Here is a 19185-nt window from a genome sequence, read left to right as displayed (position 1 = left end):
AAATAATAGAATGAATGATGGGCACCTGAATCATCTTAGTGTACGAAGTGACCGAAGTATTACGGTCGTCTGCAGGTTCAAAGGTGCGCGGGCAGTTCGCACATATGGACAATTTCACCACATGTACTTCGCACGCATAATTCCTACCTTGCCTTACGGTTCAATATTCTTAACAATGGAAGAGGTAGTTCCCGAAACACCGACCACAGGTGCGGTACTGGAAGACGGTTTTTCTGTTGCAGGATAAAAACTGGAGCGCCCCTGTTCCATGGTTTCAGTTGACGTAATAGATGCCCACAGGTGGCTTAATTTATGCGTAGCTCTTCCCCATACGGCGCGCCTAATAACGTGGGTGTAGCTTCAGAGCGCAAAATAATACTTGGGGTACTTCATTTTTACAAAAATTGTGTTGTCTCGCAGGCATTTAGGAATGTAAGACGAATGCGCCAGTGCGTTTTGGCACATAAATTCGCAAAGATATAAACTGCGGTATCACTGCATTTGGCAGCTTAACAACGTCATGCAGTCTGGAAGCACTTTCAGGCACCCGCATTGGCCAGATACAACACTGTGACAGAGGGTATTCAATGCCCGTCAGTGAGATAGCCATTTAACTTCCTTGAGAGTAACAAAAAGAAAGTGCTTTTGTTTTTCAAATTTCCAGAGTGGTGTCGAAGTTCGGTTTTTAGTTTTATACATGCGTGCCTGTGAAGCAAGTGACCTGTTCAAATGCCCCATGAAGCGGTGGTTACGCCGAATGAGTGGATGATCGCGGGTTTTACAATGTGCGCAAGCTGAAAACCATCGTTGAGAACCGGGCACATAGCAATAAGCGTGGTGGCTGACATGCCCTGCCACGAACCATGGATACCGCTGAACTTCTGAAAGAAAAGTGCTCATGCCTTATGTGAAAACGGACATTTATGGATTAACGGCCATTGGTGCCCTCATAGAAATATCCTGTCCGGTGATGTATATATTGTTGATGTGGTTGTGCGATGCAATGTACACTGCAATTTCTTTTATGTGTTACAAGAAGCTGCAAGAAAACAATGCAACGAGGAGTTCATTGAATCCTTGTTCATTTTTTCTACTGAGGTAAACTTTTCCTCATTCTAATTTTGATTTGCTGATTTTGCAAATAAACGAGCAATAAAGGATGTTTATAATAAATTGACTCGCCCGAGCTTGTCATCAATTTGTTAGTGGTTTATGCAGACGGTGTTAAGGGGGATCACTTATCACTTCAGGCGCCCGGGATGTCCTCCGGCCAATGTCGTTGGGAGTCAAGCACGTAGGTTGATACCAAAACTTGTCAAAAGGAGGTGCCTGCTACAGCCCCCCCCCCTCCCCGCCTGATATGGAAACTAGCCATGAGATAGCGGCACAGCTTCACGGAATAGACACTGCGAACAAAGAGCTGGACTTTCCCGCCATGGACGCCGAACAGTTAGTACAGTTCGAGGGACAGCAGGAGCTTCTAAGAAAAAGACAGTGAAGCCGGATGGCCAATTCATCTGTGGGACAACGCGAAGCAGAATCCAACCGTTGACAAAGAAAGGAATATTCCCAGACTAGTCGGGCAGGAATAAAGGCTCATCAACAGTGAAGGAGAGCCAATCCTGTAGTTAAATTTAGAAAGCTTAAGCAAAACAGCAGAAAAGACCTAGTCAGGCAGGACTCAAGGCTCAGCAACAGTGAAGGAGAGCGAATCTTGCGGTTAAAGTTTAGAAAGCTTAAGCAAAACAGCAGAAAAGACCTAGTCAGGCAGGAGTCGAGCCTCAACAGCAGTGAATGAGAGCGGTTAAAGTTAAGAAAGTAAAGCAAAATAGCAGAAAAGACATAGTAGGGCAGGACTCAAGGATCAACAACAGTAAAACAGAGCGGTTAAATTTTGGAAAGCTTAAACAAAACAGCAGAAAAATCTGCTCAGGCAGGACTCAAGGCCCAGCAACAGTGAAGGAGAGCGAATCCTGGGGTTAAAGTTGAGAAAGCTTAAGCAAAAATGCAGAAAAGACCCAGTAGGGCAGGACTCAAGGCTCAACAACAGTAAAGGAAAGCGAATTCTGCGGTTAAAGTTTAGAAACATCAAGTAATGTTTTGCTTGATATTTGTAAACTTTAACCGCCGAAAAGACCTAGTCAGGCAGGACTCAAGGCTCAACAACAGTGAAGGAGAGCGAATCCCGCGGTTAAAAGTCAGAAAGCTCAAGCAAAACAGCGGAAAACACCTAGTTAGGCAGGAATAAGGCTCAACAACAGTGAAGGAAAGCGAATCCTGTGGTTAAGTTTAGAAACCTCAAGCAAAACATCAGAAAAGACCTAGTCAGGCAGGAGTCAGGGCTGAACAACAGTGACAGGACTGCGAATCCTGCGGTTAAAGTTTAGAAACCTTAAGCAAAAAGCACAAAATACCTAGTCATGCAGGACTCAAGGCTCAACAACAGTGAAGGAGAGCGAATCCTGCGTTTAAAGTTTGGAAACCTCAAGCAAAGCAGCAGAAAAGACCTAGTCAGGCAGGACTCAAGGCTTAACAACAGCGAAGAAGAGCGAATCCCGAGGTTAAAGTTTAGAAAGCTTAAGTAAAACAACAGAAAAGCTCTAGTCAGGCAGTAATCAAGGCTCAAAAACAGTGAAGGAGAGCGAATCCTGCGGTTAAAGTTTAGAAAGTCTACGCAAAACAGCACAAAAGACCTAGTCAGGCAGGAGTCAAGGTTCAACAACAGTGAAAGGGAGCGAATCCTGAGGTTAAAGTTTTGGAAAGCTGAAGCAAAACCGCAGAAAAGACCTATTCAGGCAGGACTCGAGGCTCAACAACAGTGAAGGAGAGCGAATCCTGCGTTTAAAGTTTAGAAACCTCAAGCAAAGCAGCAGAAAAGACCTAGTCAGGCAGGACTCAAGGCTCAACAACAGTGAAGGAGAGCGAATTATGCGGTTAAAGTTTAGAGAAAGATCAAGCAAAAGAGGGGAAAACACAAGCTAACCCTAATTTGGTTAACGGTCATAAGCAAGCTGCATGCAAATGTTGGGAAGCGAATCCCCAACTTCCCCCCAAAATAAAACCAAAACAAAACACAAATGAAGACAAGATAGTTACAAGGTACACACAACAATAACACAAAGAGCACACTGGCGAATCCTTGTTCCGCAATTCCATAAGCTTTACGGTTGAGTCGAACTACGCCCACTTTTTCTCTTTGTGTTGGGGGTATTTGGCGATGCATGTATTATAAATTGGCCGCTTACCAAGCGTCTTACACGTCACTTCACCCTTCGTGGTTCTTGCTAGACCTTTTTTAAAATACTGGGCGTGCCCGGAATGCTCGGCCATCCCTGCGAGGCAAGCGCTCAGGAGCGGTCCGCATTTTCTTGGCATTTTTTCCTGCAACCCCGAACTCAAGGCTTTTACAACAGCTCCGCTATTAAAACAAAGCAAAGAAAAGTCCTACATCGGCGAAAGATATACCATGGCTTGCGACTCCATAGAGTTCCACTATAAGCGGCCATGTTTACGTGTTTTAGGTTTTGGGGTCAGGGGATAACGCGACTCGTGGCTTCAGAAAGCGCCAGGCAAAGTGGTGACTTTTCCTTGTGTTCAATGGTAGCGTTGGAGTGCCTTTGGCCATGTCTAACGAAGGAAAGTGCGTCGAAGTCGGAGGAACTCCTATACAAGCTCAACCTAACCGGGACGCGTCATATTTCTTCATCACAACGCTGTCGCGAGCTCCGATTTGTGTTTTGTTTTGTTTTTTATGGCCAGCGCCTGACTACGCTGGGTTATCTTATGCCAAACTGAAAGGAAGGCTGTCCATGTGGTCCTCCGGGCATTACCCGGCTATCTTGTTTGATTTAGAAAAGTATAAATTGTTCTAGCCTTACCTAACCGGTCCTGTTTGCTGGACAAATGATTGGTGCGTAAGATAATGCGGGCTGACCCAACCCAGCGGGATTCCATTCGCCAACCGTAGGATGTGGACGCCACTCCGTTTGATAGCTCCTTCCTCGTTCGTTCTTTTATGCTGTTACTGCCTAGCGCAAGTTGACTCAAATAAATTTAAATAACTAAAAGAACATTTATTCCTTCTGGACTTCTGGTGAATGCCCTGGGTACATGCACCCTGAGCACCCGGAAAGTCGCCAAGGAGTCCAAGTCGTGTCAGCTGCCAACAGCAACGACTGCGCTCGAGTTCGGTCCCCTGCCAGAGAAAGTGAAGAGGACGTTGAGGCGGGACCAGGAACAGCGCAGCCACCATGGCCAGGTTCTGCCTTGGGAGCCAGAAGCTGTGCCCGTTGTTCCCGGGTAATCGCACCGCAACAGAGTGGTGCGCTGGGTTCGTAACCAACTCTTCAGCTTAGCTGACTTAGTTATCAGAGGACAGTTCTCGAGGATGTGAAGCTGATGCGACTTTGTAATGGCGACATTGCGGCAGATAGTCTGCCTGGATTGCGATGGCAGCTGTCTCTTCCATGAGGGCGATTCAATGGTGGAATCTTCGGTGATCTCCCATGAAGTGTGCATGCAACGGGGGACGTCTTTTTTTTTCGTGCTGCGTTGGTGATATCGCTATCGGACAACTACAAAAAAAACAGTTATTCGCATAGTCTTAACATACGTTCAGGGCTTTGGTAGCGAGTGCTGCCTGAACGTTGGAAGAAACACAACGCTGTTAATGTTGTACCTTTCAATGGGAAGTGGCGCTCACAGCCATAAGATGTTGCCTCCTAAAATTGAAGTTTACTTGAACATGTGTGGACTTTTTAAGGGGTGCTTTCACCTTTTATAAACAAAGAAAATCCCTAACAAACTAATTTAATGGTGCCGCTTTGTAGAGAAATGAAAAATTTACCTAACTGCCCCATTACGGCACCTCGGCCTTGAATTAAAATCTCCGTACTTGTTTCATTCACGGCTAGCAACCTTGGAAAAACAAAGAAAGATGTCTCCTCCCTGCTCCATTAATTCACCATGGTCACTGGAGGATTGCTGTACTGATCCGTACTTTCTTTTGACTTCCACTGCCTCTACGGAGCGAGATCCCCTTCGCTTGTGCTGACAAGCGCAGCGTTTCCTGTGCGCATCCAGCACCACCTACCACATACTCCGCTAAAAACGATCGTTCTATTCTTTTATGCAACTTCTGAACGACGTCCCAGCATCTGCCGTGGTACCCTAGGAGTACAAACGTGCATTTCGGAACGAACGTGCCGGGTTTGATGCCCACCCTTGCCGATATTTTTTCCTAGAACCCCAATCCTATGATGGTGAAATGTTCTCTTACCTGCATTCTGTGCACTCGTTTTGTAACTAAACGTGTTTTGGTATCTTTTAGGAAGGTTTAAATGCGGTGCGTTGCATGTAAACACGTTTAATTTACGTTTTGCATCGCATCGCAAGTGCATGATTTGTGCCTACCTCGAAACGAAATATCGCGGGAGTATATGGTGTTTTTCTACGCATCTTAATCCCTGGCCAATCCCGCAGAGCGGGCATGCGTCATTATCAAGGACGAGAAGAAGGAGATAAAATAAGTGTGCAACGTTTGTTGCTGCTCCTGTTTCAAACCAAATGCACCTATATATTTACGTACGCTCGTGATGGTTGAATGTGAACTTTTTGCCCTGCCAAAGTAGCTAGTTGGCATGATTGAGTACAAAATCTTCGTACAAAAGTATGTAAATCCTTGCGACGCACCGATGGTGTCGTCTGCCAGCACTGATGATCTCGTTTCATGATATTTCATGATAATCAAAAGGGCAGACAAGCCATGTTGATTATCGCCCGTAAAAAAACTTGTTAAGAAGGAAGATAGCCACTTCCTTTGTACCGTGAACTCTGGCAAATGGAAAGAACACCATATAGTTCGCAATTAACCGATGACGTATTCATCTCTCGTAACCCCTTCCTACCTCCCATGTGTAAAGGCCCAGAGTTAAGTGTTTTCTTCACCTAAAATGATACCGCTCTTGTGTAAAGCATTAAACCCATAGGCGTGCAAAGTTAAGAATAAATACAGGCCGTAAGGAAAATAGATTTGGTGTCGCATCTGAAAAACGAATTGACTGGTAAGACAGCGTAAAAAATTACACCATCTCCCCTAAGGGAACTATGTGGTGATGCAAAGCAGAATAGTTGGCGTCCATTCAGCTCATCTGACGGTGCAGATTGTCTCAACCGAAGCAGCAACTGAGGAAGCGGTGCGCGGACCGAGTTTATTATATAGAGCAGATGGAGTGTAGAGGAGGAGATGAGATAGGAGACGCGCATGCGCTCTTATCGCGCAGCTGGTGTGTTGCCGTTATGTTGAGTGATCTGGTGTTTAGTAGCGCCAGAGGGAATTCCACGTCCGGGTCCACAGTGGTGGCAAAGGCACGCAAGTACTGTTGTTTTACGGTGAGTAGGCGGTGGTGTTTGAGGCGTCGAAACTCGTCCATCATGTTCTTGTCGATGTCGTCGTCTCTGTGGTAGAATCGGTCGTCTCCGTCAGCGTTGGTGAGGTAAAGGTTGCTGACGTTGCTGCACCGGCTGAGAGCAACGTAGACGCCCTCGTCTTCGCAGCTTTGTCTTCTTCTCCTTCTTCTTCAGCGGTTCTCCTACGGGAAGATGACGACGGCGGTTGAACGCGAAGCTATTTCGTGATGGATTCTTTGGTTGGCCAGTCCATACGGGCATCCTGCCACAATCATTATCAGAGGTGCTGCGGACGGGGCACGGACGCGGGACATCCCCCCGAGCAAGAGACGCTAACATCCTCCTCTAAAGTTTTCAGTTCATCATTTCTATTGACGTTCAGCTTCACTAGCCTTTGTTGTATCGGTAGCTTCTTGACGTAGTTTAAATGAGTCAAGGACATAAGGCGCGTTCGTAGCACTTGCTTCTGTCTCGGTTTTATAGCGCAGTGGGAAGAGCGCCATGCACCTCCCGTTGCGGCCGGAGAGTCGTGGGATCGAAACCGCGCGGCGCTAACTATTTATTTTTGATATAGTGTAGGGGGAGAGGTGCGGACAAAGGACGGACGCCGGACATAGCCCCGAGCAACAGATGCTTTGCATCTAAAAAAGGTAAACCATAGCAAACAGTGCAACAGTGGTCGAATGACTTTTACATTTAATGGTGGCAAGAACGGAAAACGCACATGGAGGTATCCGCTTTCCGGCGCACAAGAAGAGATTTGCATTCGAAAAGCACAGGAACGCCAAATCACGGAAAACGTAGTGGATTCCTGTATGGAGAACCACACGCTGATTTGTCAATCGGCCAGTCGCATTGCTGTTCTCCATTTACTTGAAATAGATCTCGGTGAATGTATTCCCTCCGGTTGATTTAGAAGCGTGGTTCAGATCCTCAAGGAAAGAAAAAAACTGTAAAGTGGAGCTGTCCATCACTTGCCAGCTCGTTTAAAGGGAGAGAACGAAAAAATTCCCGTGAAACTAAACAAACACACGCAGGAGAACAAAGCTCTTGCACATGTCGACGTATCGGTCAAAAAATGCTGTTTCTGCACAGCACGCAAGTAATAGCCCCAGTTGGTGGTTGGGCTGATTCGCACGGAGTTTACAAGAAAGGGCACTCAGTGCGCCTGGAAAACGTTGAGGTTTCTTCTCTACTTGTCTGGTTGTGAGGTTTCGAACGAGCGATGCTCATGGTTCGGACGAAACTAAAAAGGGCTGGATGTGGCCAAGTTGCCACAGCAGGAGGGGAAATAAAGAGTGCTGTTAACAGACCGATTTCTTACGTCCTCCGCTACATATGCGACGTTCTGTTAAATTGTGGCCTTCGTTCGAAAGGCTAAGTGGGAGGGCAGGGGAGTGGCAACAGGTAATGGTATGCGTTTCTTGCGTAAGCACAGGAGAGGAATTCAAAATTACTCTTAGAGCGGGGCCTGATGCAGAAAAAAAGCAGCTCTTCCAAGAGTGCGAATCGAAGGCCGGGGCAGATGTCGGAAAGCAGCAATATTGCGGCCTCAAGATGTGCACACAGCAGTATTAGATGTCGCATACATTCTGGTAAGTTTGGGTACGCATTGCGGGAAGCAACTTTGAACCTAATGTTTCTCCGAGTCACCATTAAATATTTTTCTCACATATGTGTTCGGATTAGGAAAGTATTCTCTCGGCGATGCCGCCCTCATAACAAGCCAGGCTTTCAGGGTTGGCAATAAAGCCGGCCAGGCGAGCGCAGAAGGTAACAAGGAAGCAATCCTTGGAGATCACTGTTGGTGTTTGAACATGAGAACGTCTATCACGGCAACCGTGCTGTCTAAAGGTAGATTAGTTTTATTTAAGACTAGATGAGCACTTTGTCGTTGTGTGAGCATGTCGCCACTTGTATCACGACACATGCATTGATTACTAAGGAGACCAAGTTTTGGGGGACGACCTCCAGGCCTGTCGCCTTCCTGGGCGGATTATAACATATCGGGCACGAGCCCGGAATATTAGGGCAGCATTTGTATTCTAGTTTTGGTGCTTCGTTCAAGGTTTCAGAGACAGAAAAAAAAACCATTGTGATTTTCAGATATCGGTGCAATTGCAAATAATGACACAAAAAACATACATACTGCTGCAGGCCCAGACCAATGCTCGCGAAGTGGACGTTCCGTTTCCAAGTCAGTTCATGTCGGGTACTATCGGTTACATCCAGCACTGCCTACTGGTTTGCCCTATACACTGCCGCAGTCTTGGTGCGCAACTGCTAAAACGCGATTGCTGTTCGACCAATGAAGCCTATCGTAAAATGCGGCTTTTTACACTAAGTCCCAGGTTATAACTCTGACAGTCTCAGTTTCTTTATTTCTCTGATTTTTCTTAAAAAGGGTGTCTTCGGTCACTCCCCTGCGTGTTTTTATGCAAATAAGGGTGGTTTGATATATTTTATGTGGGTTTAGGTGTGTAGAGGAACCTGTCACCATGTTTAGTTTAAGTTCTGCACTGCACCGAAAGTGCCTCGCCAGCACTGACTTGGAAAGAGGATATCGCGCCACGCAGATACGGTACCCAACGTGACACGCTCTAAACGTGAGTATTGACTGGAACGCAACGCCAATGGTACACTAGCGTGACTGGAGGTTCTTCTGCCACGAGGCAACGGAACCCTCTTCACGACACTCGTGTGACAGCGCTTCGTGCCCACGCTTCAGTTTATCTCCATTTCCCTTTCCTTCTGTTTTCCCGACGTTAGTCTGCGCTTCGCACAACCACGACGTATTACCTACTCGCAAAGCTTCCGCACTCGAAATGCACTCGCAAGCGCAATTTACGCGTGATAAACTCAAACACATGAATGAAATTATGAGGAAGAAACTGTTTACCCCTTACAAGAACATCTAATCGCAAATGACAATAATCCACCAGTGACAAGTTATACAAGAAATAAAAAAAATCGCGCCAATCCACTCCGTGAATGTGGTTGGAAAGCAAAGCTGTAAACGGCACCCATAACGATTACCCTTGCGACGTCATTTAAATTCACTCACATCGCTCTACAGTTAGCAAATCCAGAGAGAATTGAAATGAACTTAACCACACCATTTATTACTTCAAAGAGGTATACTTGGTAAGGTTAAAGCAATGCATGAAGCATGAACGGTGTTTGGTTGAGTTGTATTGGTGTAGCACAAGAGTGGACACTTTTTTTATAAAATTAAAGTAAGCTCCAACCCGGTGTTAGACGATCTTTCTTCTCCGTCTCTGCGCCGCGGACGGAGGCGACGAGATTTGCGGCAGAGAAGGAGCAGGAGGAAGAAATACTTCTGTTCAGATTTCTGAACGGCCCAGAGTGCAGCCCTCGGGAGTGATTCCTTCTTCTGTGGGGCCCATATGCAGTACGCACGGCCTGTGTTCTGTCCACCCGCTGAAGCTGGGTAGGTTGAGAGGGCCTGGACAGCACCATCTCCCATTGCTCTTGTTGGGTAGTTGACAGAAAGAGAGGAGAGTGCTCAGGGATAAAGTGGCACACCCCGATTACAGGGTGGAGTGCTCCTACTTCTGAGCAAAATTTACATTCAGCGTCGTAGCGATTCGGGTACATTAAGGGAAGACGTGTAGGCTGGCGGAAGGAGCCAGGATTGTATGAGCCATAGGGTAGTTGTTCTCTGGAAAGGTCAGGGTAAGGTAAAGGCACGGGTCTGTCTCAGAAGGCGATAATGCTGGGTTATCTCCCTGAACGTGACAAGCGGGTGACTGTCATCGTGCAGCTCCATAGCACGGGAGGTAAAACCGCAGGCTTGTTGGAAGGGCGTATTTGTTGCCCTCCATTGAAGCGTGAGGGGGTGTCCAGATGGGCTGAATGGAACCGTTTTGGGAGTGGTTTTTTAGCACGCGCAGTGCGGGGCAGGACACCCAACCCTACTGGTAATTCCAGTAACCCTCCGAACCCCTGGTTGAGCGACAGCCAAGGTGATGGCTGCCTCTTCTGCCGCCGTCATTTCTTGGGTCCTAAGCGTGGTACACGCAAGGAGGTTGGTTCTGGATGTAGCCATGATGATGGCGTATTGCTGCCCTCGATGTTTGGAGGCGTGTGTATAGTTAACTGCATGATCCCCACCAAGGGTGGTGTTTAGCGCTTGAGCCCGTGCTTTTCGCTGAACCTCGTCATGTGAGGGGTTCATATTTCTAAGCAAAGGGAGCATTTTTAGTTTTAGTCGCCAAGAGTCTGGAAGTACGTCAAGCGGAATGACATTCTGGGCTGCCCAGCCAATCTGGTGAAGCATGCGGTTACCCATCGCAGTTCTGAGTCGGACCTTCTGGTTAGAAAGATGGCCTTCTATCAGCTCTTCCACCGTGTTGTGGAGCCCCGTGCTAAGCAGCCTCTGTGTGGACGCACTCATGAGAAGACCAATGGCCTGCCCGACCGCCTTTCTAATCATTATATAAAGCATCTCTATGTCTTCCTTGTCGAGAAGAAGACAGGGGGTTGACGTAAGTGACTCTTGAGAGGACAAAATCTTCAATTAATCGAAGGGTACCGGATTCCTTTAGGCCTCGCTTCTTGGTGGCAACTCGCCTGATCATGTGTATGATTTGATTAATGCTGTTTTTGAGGCGCTGCAAGGAGACGTCACTCTTGGTGTTAGCCTCGCGATGTAGGCCCAGGATCTTGATGCTGGGGCTTGGATTGATGGCCTGGCCATCAAGGAGTATTTGAATGTATTCCTTGGTTTGGTGTGAGGGCGGACAAAGCGGAGCTGTGATTGTTTACGTGAACACTGGAGGCCACAGGCTTAGCACATTGGCGTACTAGAAGTGAGATGCCATGCATGGGTGTGAGCTTCCTTTAATTTTTGTAACTCTTAGCACATGAGCAAGGTGCGCACAGGGCCGCTAGACGGGCTTGAGTGGTCCCGTGACGCTTTCAAGTGGCATTCAGCGAGAATGCAGGGGGTAAACCCGTAGATGTGCTTGGTGAGTGCACCACCTGTCTTCCCAGTCATCGTGTGGGCTCGTAGCTAAATCAGTAAGACAACGGGCTCTCGCTTTGTTAGTCTATTAGTTTCAGGTTCGATTCCCGGCGGTGCCAGTAAATTCTTTTATTTGTTAGCTGGAGTTTTCTGGTGACACCAACGGTCCCGAAAGAACCCTTGGGGGGTAGAGGTAAAAAGCTTTGCTTTAAAACAATGTGAATTTCATGTTAACTACGTGAGATACCGAACTGCGATCTTAGTGTAATTATTGTTTATAGTCATACAAAACGTGCATGACCTACAGCATTACACATATGCAAATCTCACGTTGCGCGTTGTATTAGTTTTGTATATCAAGCAGGCGCAGATGAAAGTTGTGTCAGTCGTCCGTATAAGTAAGGATTCCGCGCGTATTATTCCTCTTGTTGACTACCTGCATAATTTAGTTTGGTTGTGAGTAGTTCGATATTTCTCCAACCATCATAATTACACCTCAGGGGTAATTAGATCAGCTTCGTGATTGAGCTTCTGCGTTCCCTGTTTGACCTTAAGCTTTCGTGGTCCTTGTGTTCAAAATACCTCAAAGGGAGCCTGCAACACTTTTTCGAACTTTTTTTGAAATTTTAAATGCTTGCAGAACGCAGTCACCCAACACACTCAGTACTTAGTTTTGGGGGTCGCAAAGTACCTCAGCCAAATGTTACTGCTCTATGCCAGTCAGATAACTTGTAAACTCACTCCAAATATTTTTCTCCCTTTCCTGGTCTTCACGTTCTTCGACGGCTCGAATTACGTCACTAAGGCCATGTTCCGGCTGTTGGCCGGTTTTGCTTCAGTTGCAGCAATGAACGCTTTTCGATAGCAACTTGAAAAAAAAAGCCACAAAAACAAAGCAGAAATGGAAGGGGTATCTGGTGAGACGAGCAAATCACTCAGTGCCGCTCCGTGCTGGCGATAACTATAGCTTTCACAGTGGTGCCAGGCGCAAAGGAAAGAGTGAAAGCGCTTCTCGAAAGTTTTGCAGGGTCCCTTTAACATCGTCAAACTGACTTTCTTCATAATCGTTAAGATTGTCCTGGCTGTAAAAGAAAAAGAAAAATTGCAAATAAAATATTACACTCGGTCTGCTTTGACGACTCGCCACTGACCGCTGTTAATAATTATCACTCATACCAGACGATCTTTTATTATAGCCATTCTATCTGCTTTCAAATCTCTAGAAATATATGAGGCAAAAGAAGGGCGCGCATAACAAGTTAATGAGGGAAGAAACAGAACAAACGTAGTGGGTGCTGGTTATAAGCAATACAAATATGTCTCAGAGCAGCTCCTTAGAATGCATGCCAACCCATCACAGTGGAGGAAACTGCCACGATCAATGCCCCCTTCCTGTGCGCTAAGAAAGCTTCAGTTTTCTAAACCCCATTCGCCATGGCCCCCAATGCTGATTGATTGTAGGGTTTAACGCGCCGACGCAACGCAGGCGATGAGGCGCGCCGTAGTGGAGGGCTCCGGATTAATTTTGACCACCTGGGGATCTTTAACGTGCGCCGAAATCTCGTACACACGGGCGTTTTTGCTTTTCGCCTCTATCAGAAAAGCGGCCGCCGCGGCCGGGAATCGAACCCGCGACCTCGTGCTCAGCAGCGCAACACCTTAGCCACTGAGCCACCGCGGCGGGTAGCCCCCAATGCAAAGAAACTGCTGTTTGTGTATCTGTCCAATAGAAACTACTCGCATATCAGCTCGCATTCCCTACACTGGAAAAACTTAAGCACGCGGGACCCTCCTGCTGCCATTCCTCTGCCACTCCAATTAACCTTTCGCTGAATGTCGTACAACGAACAAAAGAGACATACAAGAATAGCGTACCCACAAGCTCCTTTTTGTACCACTCTGACATTGTTAGAGTTTGGCCGCACCCCGCCGCTTCCCCCTCGTCAGTTCCTTCGAAACCATCAATGTCCGTATAACCTCCTTTAATCAGGAAGGCGAGCAAAACCCCGAAAATAACTCCGCCGCACCCCTGTAAAAGCCCTTCGTGCCCCCGCGTTGGAATTACCCCAGGCGGCAACAAAATCCGTTTCTTGCATGCTGCGAGGATATAACATGTTGTATCTGATACTTCGACATGTAACAGATCCTCACCCTCCTGTGGATGCTTGTTTATCCCCGCCGGGAGTTTTCTTGTTGTTTCCTTTTAAGCATCTGGAAACTGAAGTGGGGCTTCGATTCAGGTTTGCTTTCTTTTGTGAGCGTATCCCTCTCGCACTTCTAAATCAACCGGAGTGTACACATTTCACCAGCGTTGTTTCAAGTCAGCAGGAAGCAGCGATGCCACGGCGACGTCAAGGAATCAGCATATGGTCCTTGATGCACGAAGCCACTTACGTTCATCAAGATTTAGTGCGCTTGGGTTTCTGAGATGCCGATCTACTGCTGCTGAGGGCGAGAAAGCCGATTCCTCGGTGTTTCTTTTACGTTCCTGTCAGCCTACAATGTACGCAAAGTCGTTACCGAAGTGTGGCTTCTAGTCCTGTTGTATCTCGTTGGCGCTGCTTTAGGAGAGGGTTAGTTTTGTATAGCGTGAATTCTTTACAGCGTGTTTTTTAGCTCCCCGATGGCCGCTTCGCATGTACCATATTGGCTTTTGTCTCACGTGACCGACAGGTGTTAGGCTAAAATTGTGGTTATTGTGACGGGTGCGCGAAAGCCTTGCTGTAACCGCGGCAATGTGATAGACAGCGATGGTCGGGAGGCGCTGGAAAGCAGCAAAAGAAAGCTTGGATGTGGACAATCCATCGCGCAGCTTGATTGATTGATTGATTGATTGATTGATTGATTGATTGATTGATTGATTGATTGATTGATTGATTGATTGATTGATTGATTGATTGAGTGATTTTGTATAGAAAAAAGGCAAAAGGAATAAGGTGGAAAATGGGGAGTAGTGACAGAGGCGATACGAGCAAAAGAGCTTACAAATTGCTCATACACCTTATTCGAATAAGGTCTGTAGTCCCCCTAACGCACACCGAGGGCACTATAGCTACTGTCCCGTTTGTGTCCATTACTTTGAGTTCTTCGACAGGAGACATGGGAGAAGGGGCCGTCATTCGCGGATCAGACACCGATATAGATACCGCTGTTAAACAAAAATGGAAACTGTCTTCGACCAGCGAGATGTTACCAAGACCTCTGGCAGTGTTGTGGAAGATGGTTCGGCAGGGCATGGGAAGCGCTGAGTTGGTCAGAGCAAGGTGAGTGCATGACCATGTTTAATGGTAAAGGTTAGGGTAAAAGATTTTGGAGCCTTGACTCCCTTTTCTTTTATTTTACTAATTTTATTTTTTATTTTATTTTTTATTTTAACCTGCTATAGGTCTGCTGTTTCGCGTTGTTCCCGTTTTTAATAATTTGCTCTTATTTACAGAGAGCGCAAATTTTTAACGTGTGGTCAATGAAAGAAACTTTTGCGGCGAGTGTTACAACGGCCATGATTCCGTTTATGAGTGATATCCGTATGAGTTTTGCATATCGATGTGTTTGTGTGTGTGTGAGTGCGTGTTCGTGTGTGCGTGTGAATGTGTGTGTGTGTGTGTGTGCGTGTGTATGACAGACAGACAGACAGACAGACAGACAGACAGACGTGTGCATAGGGGATTCGATTCAGTCAGAAATATCTTACTGTGGAACCTCGCATGCTTGTGTGTGAAAAGGTGATTTGTGACGTGAAAAGGAATGTAGCTGGGGAGGACGGTGGCAAGCAGGGCACAGGGAGGACATGACTTAGAACATAATTGTTAAGTAGAATTGTGGAGGGAGATTGGGGGGGATATGAGGACGTGCAAAATGGAGGTGAATCGGCATTGTGAAGGGAACGGCATGACCTAGATCATATAAGAGGAGCAACAAAGGAGGAGGAGGAGGCAAAACGTTTATTGAGAAAAAAAAAAAGAACGGTGGGTGGCGTCCTCAGTTCAGGAGGCCGCGCGCCGCCGCTGCTCGCGTGGCCCGCTGGATCAGGCTGAGCTGCTCCTGCAGGTCCGAGCTGGTCAACGCGCATTCCCACTGCTCGGGGGTAGGGGAAGGGAGAGGAACAGGGTGTTGAGGGCACAGGAAGACGAGGTGGGCAGTGGTGGCTGGAACTTGACAGTCCGGGCAGTTGTACTCGAAGCGTGAGGGGGAGATGTGGGAGAGGATGGTGGAGTTATAGTATGTGCCAGTTTGTAGTCTGCGCCAGATTCGTGATTCTTCGACGGACAGGGTAGGGTGGGGCGGAGGATATTTTCGGCGAGTGTGGCGGTAGTGGGATAAGATGTCGGTGAAGCAGGGTGGAAGAGGATGGATAGTGGCCGTCGTAGAGTCCGAGCCGCCTGGCCCTGTAGGGAACGCCCGGAAGTGAAGCTCGCGGGCTGCAGCATGTGCTGCTTCATTCCCAGGGAGTGAGGCGTGTCCCGGGGTCCACACGATTGTTATTGTAGGTAGGTCGCGAATGGCTTTCAGGAGCTTGAGCGCCGCCGGGGGTACTCTTCCCTGGAGGTAATATCGGCAGGCTTGTTGAGAGTCCGTGATTATGGTTAGGTGGGTGGTGGGTGTGTGGGTGGCCGCCGCGAGGGCAATGGCGGTGGCTTCAGCAGCGTTCGAAGAAAGATGAAAGAAGGTAGCGGCGTTGAGAACGGTGCCCTCGTTGTCCGTGACTGCTAGGGTCGAGCGGGGGTGTGATGGGGTTTGGGCGATGTCGCTATAGCGAGCATCCGGGGCTGAGGATCTGCGACCCATTTCTCTAACATCGTGCCTGGGAAAACTTTTCGAACACATGGTGCATTCCCGGCTTACTTCCTACCTCGAAACTAAAGACCTCTTCCCCCATACCATGTTTGGCTTCAGAAATCACCTGTCTACTCAAGATGTGCTCATCCAAATAAAAGAACAAATTATCGACAACCTCAGCAAGACTTACCCCAGCACCATCCTCACCTTAGACGTCCAGGGCGCATTTGACAACGTGACGCACGACGCCATATTACAAGGGCTCCTTCACACGCAATGCGGTCCTCGAACCTTTGACTACGTGCGCGCCTTTCTTACTGACCGAACTGCAACTATCCGCCTTGGCCCATACAAATCCCCTACTTTCAACACACCAGCCAAAGGAACTCCCCAAGGGTCGGTTATTTCCCCCTTGCTATTCAATCTGGCCCTCTTTGAACTACCTAAACAACTTTCCACCATTCCGAATATACGCCACGCCTTTTACGCGGACGATATGACACTTTGGATAAACAAAGGCTCACCAGGCTACCAACAAGATGCCTTACAACAAGCTATCGACCTCACCCTCCAGTATCTCGCACCTCGCGGCCTAACCTGTGCTCCCCAAAAGTCCGCTCTCTTGGTCCTCCGCGCCAGAACGCGTGGTCGACCACCGAGCACCACCCCAGACCCTCAAGTTACTATCAAAGATGCACTGGTGCCGAAAGTGAAAACCCTGCGAATTCTCGGCGTGCCTTTTCATGTGGATGGTTCTGGAGCAGCACTCCTCCCACAACTGCAGGGCACGATATCGCAACTTATCCATCTCATCCGGCGAATCTGCACACACCAACATGGACTGAGGGAACAGGACACTTGCCGTCTCGTTCACGCCCTACTTTTAAGCCGCCTCACATTAGGCCGCCCCACGCCGAACCCTCATAACGAGCTTCACCCCCTCCCTCCCCATATCCGGACCAATATCAAGGTGGTACCAATTCCACGTCACATGCATCCCATATACAACACAGGCCGACGCAAAGCCAGAGTGCAGCACCTTGAACGAAAGTACTCCTCAGCCCCGGAGCAACAAAGGAAAAAAAGGAAAAACAACCGGAGAGCACGAGAGGCATAAGAGAGGGAGAGTGAAGCACCAAAGGGAAGGGATCTATAGAATATGAGCGGGAGATGAGAGATTAAGGAAAGGGAGGGAAGGAGTATGAGAAAGGTTGTGTGAGGGAAAGCAGGACCAAAAGGGAAGTTAATACTAAGAGGAATTGAAAAGGGGAGAAGAGCACAAGGAGGAAAGATGTCGAAGGGGGTTAGGAGGAAAAGGTGGGAAGTATAGGAAAAGAGCCAGGACAAAGCTCACGAACAAAGGAGGAGGGGGATGCTAGGTTTGAGTCAGACATAGCAAAACAAGGAGAGAAGATGGACGGGGGGGAAATGAATGTTGGGAGTGAGCAGCAGGAAAAGAGCGTGAGTGTTGGCAGTAGAAAAGAATGCGGCTGCTAGGTCGCAGCAGCGGCAGAAACACCATCTTTTTTGTTGTTATTATTCTAATTTGAAGGGAAGCAAGTAAGTCGTCTTGACATTATTTAGTGAGGCCAATTACCGTCACTAAGAGGGAGAGGGGGGGAAGAAACACAATTGTGTTGTCGAGTATTTGGTGTTTTACGGGCAGACAGAGTTATTCTGAATAGGGAAGCACATTCAGTTACTCACCAACCATGACTGAGCCGCGTGGTTCCTTCAGTGAAGGTGCGCCAGGTCTCTATCCCGGATACGGACGGGCTTACCGTGCAGAAAGAATTAGAAAGGCGCACTAGACGAAACACAATGCCGAATCCACATGCAGGAAGTGCAGAACTTACTTCTGTCAAATCACTTGGCCTTACTCTTTTTCACGCACTGTCTGGCTTTATGCATCGCCGACAAACGATCAAATCAGGTCCAGGAATATGCACAGGCTGTCGGAGAACGCCAGCAAATTGTTTCTTTGATGTAGCATTGATTGCATATTGAGATGAAGCACCCAATCACGGAAAGCCTTGATGCTTCCCTTATCACCATTACATTCCGATACAAAGAGCAATTGCCCCTATTAGTATAGGGGGAAGGAAATGCACATCCCAAAACACCTACATTAGTGAGGATACAAGAGGCGGATATTTTCCAAGCCTATCCGCGATAGAGGCGAGTTGAGCAACAAACATCAAATGGGAAGACATGAGGGTTGACTAGTGGGCACACGGGGCGGGGGGGGAGGGGGGGGAGGGGAGATACGAAGCAGTTCCGACGGCAATTCAGCGAGTGTTCAATAGGGGCTGCAATTTCTCCCTCACTCTGCGCAAATATTTGCAACGGGCAGGTCAAAAGAAGCCAAAACACGAGAACGTAGCGAGTGCAGACTACGTTGTGGGCCAAAGGAGCCCGATGTATAAACGATACCATGTCTCTCTACATGGTTAGCAGCAAGAGTAAAATATTTGTACTACGCAATCCACGCTTAAGAGGCCGATTCTGTTGAACGAGGGCGCTGAGGAAGCAAGAACAAGCAGCACCTGAACGGTTCGTCTATGCCTCACAGAAGGTACCTCACAGAAGGAGGTACTGCGTTGGGCGCTGGGCCGTCCAGAATGCGGGTTCCTAAACCGCTTCAGTAAGAGAGAAAAAAACGAGAAAAAGAGAGAGGAGGCTCCAAATAGCCGATAGCGCAGAACGGCGGCTTATAATCGCGTTGCGGTGCTTATGCAACACCCCTGGGCAACAGGGGTCCTTCACGAAGACGTGAAGTTTTCGGCACGCCAAGGCTGCTTCCAGGGCCGCTTTTGCTCGGCTTTGTAGATGCTTGGCGCCTATTTGTAAACACTAAATGGAGCGTCGCCGAGGCGTTTCGTATCGTCCTCTAATTCCAGCCTTTGCAGATCGCGCGTGGTGTTGGCCAAGAGAGTGGCTGATTACATAGGAGGCGGCTACTTTGCTGCGATGGAAGAGAAATCGCCACAGAAAGGGCCCACCGGTGCCGACAT

Source organism: Haemaphysalis longicornis, unplaced genomic scaffold, assembly GCF_048455015.1.
Source record: "Haemaphysalis longicornis isolate Haplotype H1 unplaced genomic scaffold, Haemaphysalis longicornis Haplotype H1 scaffold_8, whole genome shotgun sequence".
NCBI lineage: Eukaryota > Metazoa > Arthropoda > Arachnida > Ixodida > Ixodidae > Haemaphysalis > Haemaphysalis longicornis.
Note: the sequence above shows the minus strand (reverse complement) of the source record.